This window comes from Oncorhynchus keta, chromosome 4 (genome assembly GCF_023373465.1).
Source record: "Oncorhynchus keta strain PuntledgeMale-10-30-2019 chromosome 4, Oket_V2, whole genome shotgun sequence".
NCBI lineage: Eukaryota > Metazoa > Chordata > Actinopteri > Salmoniformes > Salmonidae > Oncorhynchus > Oncorhynchus keta.
In genome coordinates this window covers 15,406,637-15,421,988 of record NC_068424.1, presented here as the reverse complement: position 1 = coordinate 15,421,988, position 15,352 = coordinate 15,406,637, and the positions used below count along the sequence as shown (strand labels likewise).

Sequence of the window (15,352 nt, the reverse complement as noted above, 5' to 3'; positions counted from 1 at the left end):
TTTGCCTTTACCTCCCTTATCTCACCTCATTTGCTCACATTGTATATACAGTGGGGAGAACAAGTATTTGATACACAATTTACAATTTAGCAGGTTTTCCTACTTACAAAGCCTGTAGAGGTCTATCATTTTTATCATAGGTACACTTCAACTGTGAGAGACGGAATCTAAAACAAAAATCCAGAAAATCACCTTGTATGATTTTTAAGTAATTCATTTGCATTTTATTGCATGACATAAGTATTTGATACATCAGAAAAGCAGAACCTAATATTTGGTACAGAAACCTTTGTTTGCAATTACAGAGATCATACATTTCCTGTAGTTCTTGACCAGGTCTGCACACATTGCAGCAGGGATTTTGGCCCACTTCTCCATACAGTCCTTCTCCAGATCCTTCAGGTTTCGGGGCTGTCGCTGGGCAATACGGACTTTCAGCTCCCTCCAAAGATTTTCTATTGGGTTCAGGTCTGGAGACTGGTTAGGCCACTCCAGGACCTTGAGATGCTTCTTACGGAGCCACTCCTTAGTTGCCCTGGCTGTATGTTTGGGGTCGTTGTCATGCTGGAAGACCCAGCCACGACCCATCTTCAATGCTCTTACCGAGGGAAGGAGGATGTTGGCCAAGATCTCGCGATACATGGCCTCATCCATCCTCACCTCAATACGGTGCAGTCGTCCTGTCGCCTTTGCAGAAAAGCATCCCCAAAGAATGATGTTTCCACCTACATGCTTCACAGTTGGGATGGTGTTCTTGGGGTTGTACTCATCCTTCTTCTTCCTCCAAAAACTGTTAGTGGAGTTTAGACCAAAAAGCTCTATTTTTCTCTCATCAGGCCACATGGTCCTTCTTCCATTCCTCCTCTGGATCATCCAGATGGCCATTGGCAAACTTCAGACGGGCCTGGACATGCGCTGGCTTGAGTAGGGGGACCTTGCGTGCGCTGAAGGATTTTAATCCATGACGGCGTACTGTTACTAATGGTTTTCTTTGAGACTGGTTCCAGCTCTCTTCAGGTCATTGACCAGGTCCTGTCGAGTAGTTCTGGGCTGATCCCTCACCTTCCTCATGATCATTGATACCCCACGAGGTGAGATCTTGCATGGAGCCCCAGACTGAGGGTGATTGACCGTCATCTTGAACTTCCATTTTCTAATAATTGCGCCAACAGTTGTTGCCTTCTCACCAAGCTGCTTGCCTATTGTCCTGTAGCCCATCCCAGCCTTGTACAGGTCTACAATTTTATCCCTGATGTCCTTACACATCTCCCTGGTCTTGGCCATTGTAGAGAGGTTGGAGTCTGTTTGATTGAGTGTGTGGACAGGTGTCTTTTATACAGGTAACGCGTTCAAACAGGTCTGTGAGAGACGGAATTCTTACTGGCTGGTAGGTGATCAAATACTTATGTCATGCAATAAAATGCTAATTAATGACTTAAAAATCATAGAATGTGATTTTCTGGATTTTTGTTTTAGATTCCGTCTCTCACAGTTGAAGTGTAGCTATGATACTAATTAGAGACCTCTACATGCTTTGTAAGTAGGAGAACCTGCAAAATCGTCAGTGTATCAAATACTTGTTCTCCCCACTGTATACGTATTTTTCTACTGTATTATTGACTGTATGTTTGTTTTACTCCATGTGTAACTCTGTGTCGTTGTATGTGTTAAACTGCTTCGCTTTATCTTGGCCAGGTCGCAATTGTAAATTGTAACTTGTTCTCAACTTGCCCACCTGGTTAAATAAAGGTGAAATAAAATGTAAAAAAGAAAATCATCTGACCTGACAGGTCCTCCTACCAGGTGGCGTGGCATGAATCTGTCTCCTCACAGAGCAGCTCTCACCACTGGTGTCTTCCCCAGGGCTCTGTTCAGGCCCTCTCTTCCTCAGAGCTATACACCAAGTCACTTGGCTCTGTCATAACCTCACATGGTCTCTCCTATCATTGCTATGCAGAGACACACAATTAATCTTCTCCTTTCCCCCTTCTGATGACCAGGTGGCGAATCGCATCTCTGCATTCCCTGGCAGACATATCAGTGTGGATGACGGATCACCACCTCAAGCTGAACCTCAGAAGACAGCTCCTCTTCCTCCCAGAGCAGGACTGCCCGTTCCATGATCTCGCCATCACGGTTGACAACTCCATTGTGTCCTCCTCCCAGAGCGCTAAGAACCTTGGCGTGATCCTGGACAGAACACCCTCACGTTCTCCCTAACATCAGAGCGGTGTCCCGTTCCTGTAGGTTCATGCTCTACAACAGCAGATCACCCTGCCTCACACAGGAAGCGGCGCAGGTCTAATCCAGGCACTTGTCATCTCCCGTCTTGATTACTGCAACTCGCTGTTGGCTGGGCTCCCTGCCTGTGCCATTATCACCCCTACAACTCATCAGAGCAGCCGCAGCCCGTCTGGTGTTCTTCCTTCCCAAGTTCTCTCACGTCACCCCGCTCCTCCGCTCTCTCCACTGGCTTCCCCAGAGCAGCTATCATCCGCTACAAGACCATGGTGCTCGCCTACGGCAGCTGTGATCACCTCCTCTTCTTACCTCAGGCTCTGATCAGGCCCTACACCCAAACAAGGGCACTGCGTTCATCCACCTCTGGCCTGCTCACCTCCCTACCACTGAGCAGAAGTACAGTTCCCGCTCAGCCCAGTCAAAACTGTTCACCTCCTCTGGCCCCCAATGGTGGAACAAACTCCCTCACTTCGCCAGGACAGCTAGTCATCATCACCACCTTCCGGAGCACCTGAATCCCCACCTCTTCAAGGAATACCTAGGATAGGGTAAGTAATCAGGTAATCCTTCTTCCCCAGACAAGATTTAGATGCAAGTGGCTGTTCCACTGGTTGTCATAAGGTGTATGCACCAATTTGTAAGTCGCTCTGGATCAGAGCGTCTGCTAAATGACTTAAATGTAAAATGTAAATGTAAATAAAATGTAAAAAAAGAAAATCATCTGACACTTATGATCCTCCTCCCCCCTCAGAGCAGCTATCATGACCTCCTCTTCTTCCCTCAGAGCAGCTATCATCACCTCCTCTTCTTCCCTCAGAGCATCTATCATCACCTCCTCTTCCCCCTCAGAGCAGCTATCATCACCTCCTCTTCTTCCCTCAGAGCAGCTATCATCACCTCCTCTTCTTCCTTCAGAGCAGCTATCATCACCTCATTTTCTTCCCTCAGAGCAGCTATCATCACCTCCTCTTCTTCCCTCAGAGCAGCTATCATCACCTCCTCTTCTTCCCTCAGAGCAGCTATCATCACCTCCTCTTCTTCCCTCAGAGCAGCTATCATCACCTCCTCTTCTTCCCTCAGAGCAGCTATCATCACCTCCTCTTCTTCCCTCAGACCATCTATCATCACCTCCTCTTCTTCCCTCAGAGCAGCTATCATCACCCCCTCTTCTTCCCTCAGAGCAGCTATCATCACCTCCTCTTCTTCCCTCAGAGCAGCAATCATCACCTCCTCTTCTTCCCTCAGAGCAGCAATCATCACCTCCTCTTCTTCCCTCAGAGCAGCTATCATCACCTCCTCTTCTTCCCTCAGAGCATCTATCATCACCTCCTCTTCTTCCCTCAGAGCAGCTATCATCACCTCCTCTTCTTCCTTCAGAGCAGCTATCATCACCTCCTTTTCTTACCTCAGAGCAGCTATAATCACCTCCTCTTCTTCCCTCAGAGCAGCTATCATCACCTCCTCTTCTTCCCTCAGAGCAGCTATCATCACCTCTTCTTCCATCAGAGCAGCTATCATCACCTCCTCTTCTTCCCTCAGAGCAGCTATCATCACCTCCTCTTCTTCCCTCAGAGCAGCTATCATCACCTCCTCTTCTTCCCTCAGAGCAGCTATCATCACCTCCTCTTCTTCCCTCAGAGCAGCTATCATCACCTCCTCTTCTTCCTTCAGAGCAGCTATCATCACCTCCTCTTCTTCCCTCAGAGCAGCTATCATCACCTCCTCTTCTTCCCTCAGAGCAGCTATCATCACCTCCTCTTCTTCCCTCAGAGCAGCTATCATCACCTCCTCTTCTTCCCCCAGAGCAGCTATCATCACCTCCTCTTCTTCCCTCAGAGCAGCTATCATCACCTCCTCTTCTTGCCTCAGAGCAGCTATCATCACCTCCTCTTCTTCCCTCAGAGCATCTATCATCACCTCCTCTTCTTCCCTCAGAGCAGCTATCATCACCTCCTCTTCTTCCCTCAGAGCATCTATCATCACCTCCTCTTCTTCCCTCAGAGCAGCTATCATCACCTCCTCTTCTTCCCTCAGAGCAGCTATCATCACCTCCTCTTCTTCCCTCAGAGCAGCTATCATCACCTCCTCTTCTTCCCTCAGAGCAGCTATCATCAACTCCTCTTCTTCCCTCAGAGCAGCTATCATCACCTCCTCTTCTTCCCTCAGAGCAGCTATCATCACCTCCTCTTCTTCCCTCAGAGCATCTATCATCACCTCCTCTTCTTCCCTCAGAGCAGCTATCATCACCTCCTCTTCTTCCCTCAGAGCATCTATCATCACCTCCTCTTCTTCCCTCAGAGCAGCTATCATCACCTCCTCTTCTACCCTCAGAGCAGCTATCATCACCTCCTCTTCTTCCCTCAGAGCAGCTATCATCACCTCCTCTTCTTCCCTCAGAGCAGCTATCATCACCTCCTCTTCTTCCCTCAGAGCAGCTATCCTGGCCTCCTCTTCTTCCCTCAGAGCAGCTATCCTGGCCTCCTCTTCCTCCCTCAGAGCAGCTATCCTGGCCTCCTCTTCCCCCCTCAGTGTAGCTATCTTGGCCTCCTCTTCCCCCCTCAGAACAGATATCCTGGTCTCCTCCACTTCTCTCTGTGCAGCTATCCTGGCCTCTTCCTTCCTCAGTGCAGCTATCCTGGCCTACTCTTCCTCCCTCAGAGCAGCTATCCTGGTCTCCTCTTTCTCTCTCAGAACAGCTATCCTAGCCTCCTCTTCCTCTCTCAGAACAGCTATCATGGCCTCCTCTTCCTCCCTCAGTGTAGCTATCCTGGCCAACTCTTCCTCCCTCAGAGCACCTATACTGGCCTCCTCTTCCTCTCTCAGAACAGCTATTCTGGCCTCCTCTTCCTCCCTCAGTGTAGCTATCCTGGCCTCCTCTTCCTCCCTCAGAGCATCTATCATCACCTCCTCTTCCTCCCTCAGAGCACCTATACTGACCTTCTCTTCCTCTTTCAGAACAGCTATCCTAGCCTCCTCTTCCTCCCTCAGAACAGTTATATTGGCCTCCTCTTCCTCCCTCAGAGCAGCTATCCTGGTCTCCTCTTTCTCTCTCAGAACAGCTATCCTAGCCTCCTCTTCCTCTCTCAGAACAGCTATCATGGCCTCCTCTTCCTCCCTCAGTGTAGCTATCCTGGCCTCCTCTTCCTCCCTCAGAGCATCTATCATCACCTCCTCTTCCTCCCTCAGAGCACCTATACTGGCCTTCTCTTCCTCTTTCAGAACAGCTATCCTAGCCTCCTCTTCCTCCCTCAGAACAGTTATATTGGCCTCCTCTTCCTCCCTCGGTGCAGCTATCTTGGCCTCCTCTTCCTCCCTCAGTGCAGCTATCCTGGCCTCCTCTTCCTCCCTCGGTGCAGCTATCTTGGCCTCCTCTTCCTCCCTCAGTGCAGCTATACTGGCCTCCTCTTCCTCCCTAGGTGCAGCTATCTTGGCCTCCTCTCCATCCCTCAGTGCAGCTATCTTGGCCTCCTCTTCCTCCCTCAGTGCAGCTATCCTGGCCTTCTCTTCTGCTTCTACATATAAACGGTTGAAGTTTATCAAACTCATATTTAATCAGCCTAAATCATATGATCTGCATAGCAAAAAAAGGCATGTTTAACCAAGCTTCTCCTCCAATGGGAGGATGATTCATTGAAGGAAGTCTATATACTGTATGTATAAACAACTCACAGATGAAGTTGTTATTTCTATGTGTCTTTGAGACTTATCCTCCAGACAGAAAAGGCTGACATTCTCACAGTGCAGACTGCAGAGCACCTCAGGCCCTGTTGCTGGACCTCTTGGGGTTCTTTCCTGTAAGAAGGCCTCACACTGGTTCTTAGGAGCCAAGTTAGGGGAAGCATCCTTCAAGGGATTTATCTTGCAAACTGGATAGTCCTGCAGCCAAGTGCGCTCTTTTTTCACCCCCTCTCTCCGGTCTCTCAACCCCCTCTTTCCATCCCTCTATTACACTCTTTTTCTCTACCACCCTCTCTCTCTCTCACCATTATTTTCTCTCTCACAACCACACATACCCAACATGTTCCATCACTGACAAGCCCAACTCCCCAGGTGAATACACTGTAGCCCTGGGTGCAAACACTGTCTTTATTGAAATGTAGAGCTGAAAGCAGGACTCAGGTGACTGACAGTAGCCTGGTGGCTAGATGTGGCATGACAACAAACCCAGGAACAGACATGCTGATTGCCTTGTCTTGGGGCTTTTCATTTCCATCTTCCTGTGTGTGTGTGTCCTTAGTGTGGAACCTTCTGAGACGACATACAGACGTTTCACAACAAACCACGGTGGCCAATTTTACGAAACATTAGAGAAAATAAAAAGTATAGAAAAAATGAACCATTACAACAAGCAACAGAAAATGGCAGTCATGACATCACATTGTAACCGGGCAATGCCAGTATGAAGTAAACATTTGTAAAGCCTGATAGATATGATAAATACATTTGAATATAAACAATATGTACATGTTTAAAAAAAGAAAGAAAGGAAATAAGTTGCAATTTACTGTCACTAACATCATGGGTCTGGTTCTAACACCATGGGTCTGTCTCTATCACCATGGGTCTGTCTCTAACATCATGGGTCTGGTTCTAACACCATGGGTCTGTCTCTATCACCATGGGTCTGTCTCTAACATCATGGGTCTGTCTCTAATACCATGGGTCTGTCTCTATCACCATGGGTCTGTCTCTAATACCATGGGTCTGTCTCTAATACCATGGGTCTGTCTCTAATACCATGGGTCTGGTTCTAACACCATGGGTCTGTCTCTAACACCATGGGTCTGTCTCTAATATCATGGGTCTGTCTCTAATACCATGGGTCTGTCTCTAATACCATGGGTCTGGTTCTAACACCATGGGTCTGTCTCTAATACCATGGGTCTGTCTCTATCACCATGGGTCTGTCTCTAATACCATGGGTCTGGTTCTAACACCATGGGTCTGTCTCTAATACCATGGGTCTGGTTCTAACACCATGGGTCTGTCTCTAATACCATGGGTCTGGTTCTAACACCATGGGTCTGTCTCTAATACCATGGGTCTGTCTCTATCACCATGGGTCTGTCTCTAATACCATGGGTCTGGTTCTAACACCATGGGTCTGTCTCTAATACCATGGGTCTGGTTCTAACACCATGGGTCTGTCTCTAACACCATGGGTCTGGTTCTAACACCATGGGTCTGTCACTAACACCATGGGTCTGTCTCTAACACCATGGGTCTGTCTCTAACACCATGGGTCTGTCTCTAACACCATGGGTCTGTCACTAACACCACGGGTCTGTCTCTAACACCATGGGTCTGTCACTAACACCACGGGTCTGTCTCTAACATCATGGGTCTGTCTCTAACACCATGGGTCTGTCTCTAATACCATGGATCTTGTTCTAACGCCATGGGTCTGGTACTAATACCACGGGTCTGGTTCTAACACCATGGGTCTGGTTCTAACACCATGGGTCTGTTTCTAACACCATGGGTCTGTCTCTAACACCATGGGTCTGTCACTAACACCACGGGTCTGTCTCTAACACCATGGGTCTGTCACTAACACCACGGGTCTGTCTCTAACATCATGGGTCTGTCTCTAACACCATGGGTCTGTCTCTAATACCATGGATCTTGTTCTAACGCCATGGGTCTGGTACTAATACCACGGGTCTGGTTCTAACACCATGGGTCTTTCTCTAATACCACGGGTCTGGTTCTAACACCATGGGTCTGGTTCTAACGCCATGGGTCTGGTTCTAACACCACGGGTCTGGTTCTAACACCACGGGTCTGTCTCTAACACCATGGGTCTGTCTCTAACACCACGGGTCTGGTACTAACACCACGGGTCTGGTACTAACACCACGGGTCTGGATCTAACACCACGGGTCTGGATCTAACACCACGGGTCTGGCTCTAACACCACGGGTCTGGCTCTAACACCACGGGTCTGTCTCTAACACCACGGGTCTGTCTCTAACACCATGGGTCTGTCTCTAATACCATGGGTCTGGTTCTAACACCATGGGTCTGGTTCTAACGCCATGGGTCTGTCTCTAACACCATGGGTCTGGTTCTAACACCATGGGTCTGGTTCTAACACCATGGGTCTGGTTCTAACACCATGGGTCTGGTTCTGACACCATGGTGTTGTGTTGCTGTGTTGTGTTACCAAGAGGAAGGCTAAAAGGCAGTCTCCTGAAGGCACAGTTGGTTAAACCATTCAACACGGTAGAACCAAGCTTCAACCCTTCACCCTTGACCCCAAAGACTTGTCCTACGGAACATAGGCTACACCCCCCCCCCCGTATGCCTCCGACCCCATCTACACACACAAATACAGCACTCTCAACATCCAGTGAGACAAACTCTCAGCATTACAAGTATCATGATCGATCTCATCGATCAATCAATCAAATTTGTGAAATAAACATGAGAAGCTACACTGAATGTATTAAACATTAGGACCACCTGCTCTTTCCATGACAGACTGACCCAGTGAATCTAGTTGAAAGCTATGATCCCTTATTGATGTCACTTGTAAAATCCACTTCAATCAGTGTAGATGAAGGGGAGGAGACAGGTTAAAGAAGGATTTTTAAGCCTTGAGACAATTGAGACATGGATTGTGTATGGGCCATTCAGAGGGTGAATGGGCAAGACAAAATATTTAAGTGCCTTTGAACAGGGTATGTTAGTAGGTGCCATGCGCTTTGGTTTGAATGTGCCAAGAACTGCAACGCTGCTGGGTTTTTCACACTCAACAGTTTGCTGTGTGTATCAAGAATGGTCCACCACCCAAAGGACATCCAGCGAACTTGACACAACTGTGGGAAGCATTAGAGTCAACATGGGCCAGCATTCCTGTGGAATGCTTTCGACACCTTGTAGAGTCCATGCCCTGACTAAATTAGGCTGTTCTCAGAGCAAAAGGTGGTACAACCCAATATTAGGAAGGTGTTCTTAATGTTTTGCGTCTTCAGTGTAAGACAAGTGTTTGGAAACAGAAAATACACTGAAAGTTCAAGTGCTCACTTGTTCTCAGAAGGACAGAAAGAAAACTGCCATGCAGTGTGTAGCTATGCTTCTGCCATGTTTTCCCATCATGCATTGAGACATTCCTCTCCAACCATCGATGAGAAGGTCTTCTTGTGGATACAATCTAATGTCATAATTAAATTAAAGTAAACTTCTTTCATTTGTGGATATGTGCTATGCTTAGAAATATGATCTGAAATGTCGTGTAAATGTCTTTGTACCAATGTCTCTGAATAAACATATATTAACAAAGAAATTCAATATATTTATAAATAACACAGATTTACAGCAGGACTTTTGGCATCCATGTTTCTCTGGTTACACCTCTTGGAGTGGTTTGAGAAATACTGTTGGAGTGTATATGGATCATGGACATGTAAACATGACCAACAGAAATGCCAAACTTGTAAACAGATGATTTGGCATAATCGTTAAGATCTCAGTTGAAAAAACAAACAAGTCTTTGCTAGCATATGTTCCATTATTATTATTATACAGAGGTCAAATACATAGGTCAAATACTTGAGCTGTGCTTGATTTAGTTTGCCTGGTACATCGGAGACAATAGAATAGTCCTAAAGGTGCAAAATCCAAGCTAAATCAAGTGCACTTCTAAAAACCTAAAGTGTTTGAATGTATTTGATCCAGATCTGCTGTTATATAACTATTCTGTATTCAAAGGTCTCGTGGATACTCCTGAACACAATACAAAGAAAGACTATGTACAGATTTAGTCTCTCAACTCTCAACGCAAACTTCCAATAAACTGTCTCGTCTTTCTTCTGCAGTTCATCGGATTTCTGTACACCCTCTTTCACCCACTCCCAATCCCTCCTCCATTCAGTAGACGTCTCCATCCATCTCTCCTGTGATAGGTCAACAGATGAACATCCCACTCGCCAATCCTCATCTGTTTTTCAATTGGCAGTTAGATGAACCACTCTTTCTTTGATTCCTCTATGGTTTCCGGGTTGGTTTCGGCGCAGATGATGGTGGTGTCTGCTGATTCGCCACTGGCTGGTTCCGCCCCTTTCGATTCATTGGTGTGGTATGAGCCCTTGTGACGAAACATGTAGCGAATCAGGAACACCAGCGTGCACAGGACGGTGAAGATAACCACGGCAATGATACCTGGGGGCAGATATAAATAAGTAGATTTAGAAATAGTTCGAAAATAATGGATATTGATAGAATGTACATTGATAGATATTGATGGATATTGACAGAATGGATATTGATAGATATTGACAGAATGGATATTGATAGAATGTATATTAATAGAATGGATATTGCTAGATATTGATAGACATTGGTTGTCATTGACGTGTCAAACCGGGGGAACTGTTGTCCGGACCTCTGGCAGTCTCTATGGGGGTGCCACAGGGCTCAATTCTCGGGCCGACTCTTTTCTCTGTATATATCAATGATGTCGCTCTTGCTGCTGGTGATTCTCTGACCCACTTCTACGCAGATGACACCATTCTGTATACTTCTGGCCCTTCTTTGGACACTGTGCTAACAAACCTCCAAATGAGCTTCAACGCCATACAACACACATTCCGTGGCCTCCAACTGCTTTTAAATGCTAGTAAAACTAAGTGCATGCTCTTCAACTGATTGCTGCCCGCAACCTCCCGTCCGACTAGCATCACTACTCTGGACGGTTCTGACTTAGAATATGTGGACAACTACAAATACCTAGGTGTCTGGTTAGACTGTAAACTCTCCTTCCAGACTCACATTAAGCATCTCCAATCCAAAATTAAATCTAGAATCGGCTTCCTATTTCGCAACAAAGCCCACTTCACACATGCTGCCAAACATACCCTCGTAAAACTGACTATCCTACCGATCCTCTACTTTGGCAATGTAATTTACAAAATAGCCCCCAACACCCTACTCAGCAAACTGGATGTAGTCTATCACAGTGCCATCTGTTTAATCACCAAAGCCCCATATACTACCCACCACTGCGACCTCTATGCTCTCATTGGCTGGCCCTTACTAAATATCAGTCGCAAGACCCACTGGCTCCAGGTCATCTATAAGTCTATGCTAGGTAAAGCTCTGCCTTATCTCAGCTCACTGGTCACCATAGCAACACCCACCCATAGCACGCACTCCAGCAGGTATATCTCACTGGTCATCCCCAAAGCCAACACTTCCTTTGGCCGCCTTTCCTTCCAGTTCTCTGCTGCCAATGACGAACTAATTGCAAAAATCTCTGAAGCTGAAGTCTTATATCTAAGTCTCTAACTTTAAGCATCAGCTGTCAGAACAGCTTACCAATCACTGTACCTGTACACAGTCAATCTGTAAATAGCACACCCAACTACCTCATCCCCATATTATTACTTACCCTCTTGCTCTTTTGCACCACAGTATCTCTACTTGCACATCATCATCTGCACATCCATCACTCCAGTATTAATGCTAAATTGTCATTATTTCACCTCTAGGGCCTATTTATTGCCTTACCTCCATACTCTTCTACATTTACACACACTGTACATAGATCTTTACATTTTTCTTTTCTTTTGTGTTATTGACTGTACGTTTGTTTATGTGTAACTCTGTGTTGTTGTTTTTGTCGCACTTCTTTGCTTTATCTTGGCCAGGTCTCAGTTGTAAATGGGAACTTGTTCTCAACTGGCCTACCTGGTTAAGTAAAGGTGAAATAAAAAAATAAATATATATATATATTGATAGAAAGATATTGACATAATGTATATTGATAGAATGTATATTGATAGAATGGATCTTGACAGAATGGAAACTGATAGATATTGATAGCATGGATATTGATAGAATGGATATCGATAGATATTGACAGAATGGATATTGATAGATATTGACAGAATGGATATTGATAGATATTGATAGAATGATATTGACATTATGTATATTGATAGAATGTATATTGATAGATATTGATAGAATGGATATTGACAGAATGGAAACTGATAGATATTGATAGAATGGATTTCGATAGATATTGACAGAATGGATATTGATAGATATTGATAGAATGTATATTGATAGATATTGATAGATTTTTAAAATTGTATTGATTTATTTCACCTTTATTTAACCAGGTAGGCTAGTTGAGAACAAGTTCTCATTTACAACTGCGACCTGGCCAAGATAAAGCAAAGCAGTGCGACACAAACAACAACACAGAGTTACACATGGAATAAACAAACCATACAGTCCATAACACAATAGAAAAAAGAGTCTATATACAGTGTGTGCAAATTAATTAAGATAAGGGAGGTAAGGCATTAAATAGGCCATACTGGTGAAATAATTACAATTTAGCAATAAACACTGGAGTGATAGATGTGCAGAAGCTGAATGTGCAAGTAGAGATACTGGGGTGCAAAGGAGTAACATAAATAAATAAATACAGTATGGCGATGCGGCAGCGTAGTCTAGTGGTTAGAGCGTTGGACTAGTAACCGAAAGGTTGCAAGTTCAAATCCCCGAGCTGACAAGGTACAAATCTGTCGTTCAGGCAGTTAACCCACTGTTCCTAGGCTGTCATTGAAAATAAGAATTTGTTCTTAGCCTAGTAAAATAAATGTAAAAAAATTGCGGTAGGAAGATAGATGGGCTGTTTACAGGTGCAGTGATCTGTGCTGAGCTGCTCTGAATGTATATTGATAGAATGGATATTGATAGATATTGATAGAATGTTAAAGTTGGAGCAAAATGTTACTGAAGCAAATACATGATTTGTTGACATCAAGGCCCATGGGAAACACATCTGGACCTGGCAGAGGGTCACGTCTCTGTGGAACATGGCAGTTTAGGATAAGAGAAGTCTGAATAGGGGCCCTACTGGACATACCTCCTATAATGGCTGAGTTTCTGTTGACTCCATCTGGGATCACTCGCTCCTCATTGAATGGGAACTCTGCACCTAGAGACACAGATATTTACTTTCAGCTATACTCATCTAGCCATCTTAAGGTAAATGTACTAACTGTGGATAAAATCGTATGCTAAATGACTGAAATGTAATACACCCCCCCACACACACACCATTCAACTGTAAACACACTACAGAGCGATGAATCAACACCAGGCCAAGCTGTCTTGTCTCCCACTAATAGGCTTTTATCCCTCCTGATGTACAGATCTGTCAGGTCTATCAGGTAGACGAGTGGAGAGAGTTGGTGGGTGGATGAGGGATTGTTATGACAGACAAGCATTAAGCTAATGAGAGAGAGAGAGAGAGAGAGAGAGAGAGAGAGAGAGAGAGAGAGAGAGAGAGAGAGAGAGAGAGAGAGAGAGTGTTATGACAGGTGAGTGGTAAGCTAATGAGAGAGAGTGAGAGAGAGGGGGGGGGGCAGAGAGAGAGAGAGAGACAGACAGACAGACAGAGCGTGTTATGACAGGTGGGTGGTAAGCTAATGACAGAGAGAGAGCGAGAGGTTCAGAGCCCAGTACAGGGAAAACTTGTGAGGGGCGACAGAAATCTGGAGAAAGGAGACAGGAGGACAGAGAGAAGAGGAAGAGAGAGAAGAGGAAGAGGAAATAGAGAGGCTGACATATCTGCCCTGTCAGCTGACTGTGCGTTTTGCTTGTGGCTCCTGGATCAATAGATGTTATTGACCAGAGACAGAGACAACCATCCCACTGGAGCAAAAGGAAGACTACAGCATCCCAAATATGAGAATGTGTGTGTAGTGTGTGTACCTGCATTTCCTGCAAAAAATGTCTGTGTGTGTGTATCGTACCTGAGTCCAGGCGCCAAGGATCGGTGACAGCAGACATTGGTGGGATGGTGAGAGGTGATGCTCCACAGTTAGATTCTACCAGTTTACCCTGGTAGGACACTGGCACAGACTGTCTGTCTGTTGGTCTGTCTGTTATAGGGTTTCTTAGGGCAGTCTTCAGGGGTGCGACTCCGTTGAACTGGACGCGTGACAGACAGCCTACGAATCCTGGAGTGTTATAACGCTCTATAAGCACTGGGTCTATCACTCCGGTCTCTGAGGAGAGAGAGAGAGAGAGAGAGAGAGAGAGAGAGAGAGAGAGAGAGAGGTTTGAGTTTTAACAAGATTTTATTATACAATACAACACTTCAAGGAAGCACACAGCCTTAATAGTCCAAAAAAGCATAGAAAATGAGGAGAGGAAGGAAATATACATAATCAGCATAAATCATTATTCCTGGAAACCAACTAAAGCAGAGTGAGCCACAGCACTCTCCTCTTACCAGCTATTAGATACCTGCATCAGCAGATTTATAGGGAAATCATTACGACATCATCACCATGAGATGCCACACACACACAGGTTTTTAAAATCAATTGACTATTCTTCCCTCCTGCTGGAGAGGGATGGAAAGAGACACATAGAGAGAGAGAGACAGAAAGAGACAGAGAGAGAGAGAGAGACAGAGAGAGAGAGAGAGAGAGAGAGAGAGAGAGAGAGAGAGAGAGAGAGGATAAAGAAACCCACATATTGACATTGACCTCTAATGGAAGCATAATGTGATATACATTCTGTCTCTAAGTAACATATATAGGGGAGATGTTTCATTTCCCTCCATGATGACTAACCTTAGACCTGAAGATAACTATTAGCTCCGTGGGCTGACTCAGTATTGAGTTGTGTAGCTGACCTGGGTTTGATACCCGGACCGTGAAGTAATGCATTCAGCCTGGATGTCTATGTATCTCTCTGTCCCTTACAGATACATTCAGTCTGGATGTCTATGTATCTCTCTGTCCCTTACAGATACATTCAGCCTGGATGTCTATGTATCTCTCTGTCCCTTACAGGTACATTCAGCCTGGATGTCTATGTATCTCTCTGTCCCTTACAGATACATTCAGCCTGGATGTCTATGTATCTCTCTGTCCCTTACAGATACATTCAGCCTGGATGTCTATGTATCTCTCTGTCCCTTACAGATACATTCAGCCTGGATGTCTATGTATCTCTCTGTCCCTTACAGATAGTCTGTATCATTTCTTCTTATTGCTTCATCTCTCTCTTCTATCTGTCGTATCAGTTTGGCCTGACAGTCAACTCCAGCAGGTTACAGTGCACTGGGCTTCAGCATATG

General features: G+C 45.4%; 1 pseudogene; it reads right to left on the bottom strand.

Moving 5' to 3' along the window:
- Positions 1-6,313: 6,313 nt before the first annotated feature.
- The window catches only part of LOC118382415 (contactin-associated protein-like 2), a 385,396-nt pseudogene continuing 376,357 nt past the window's right edge, over positions 6,314-15,352 (bottom strand).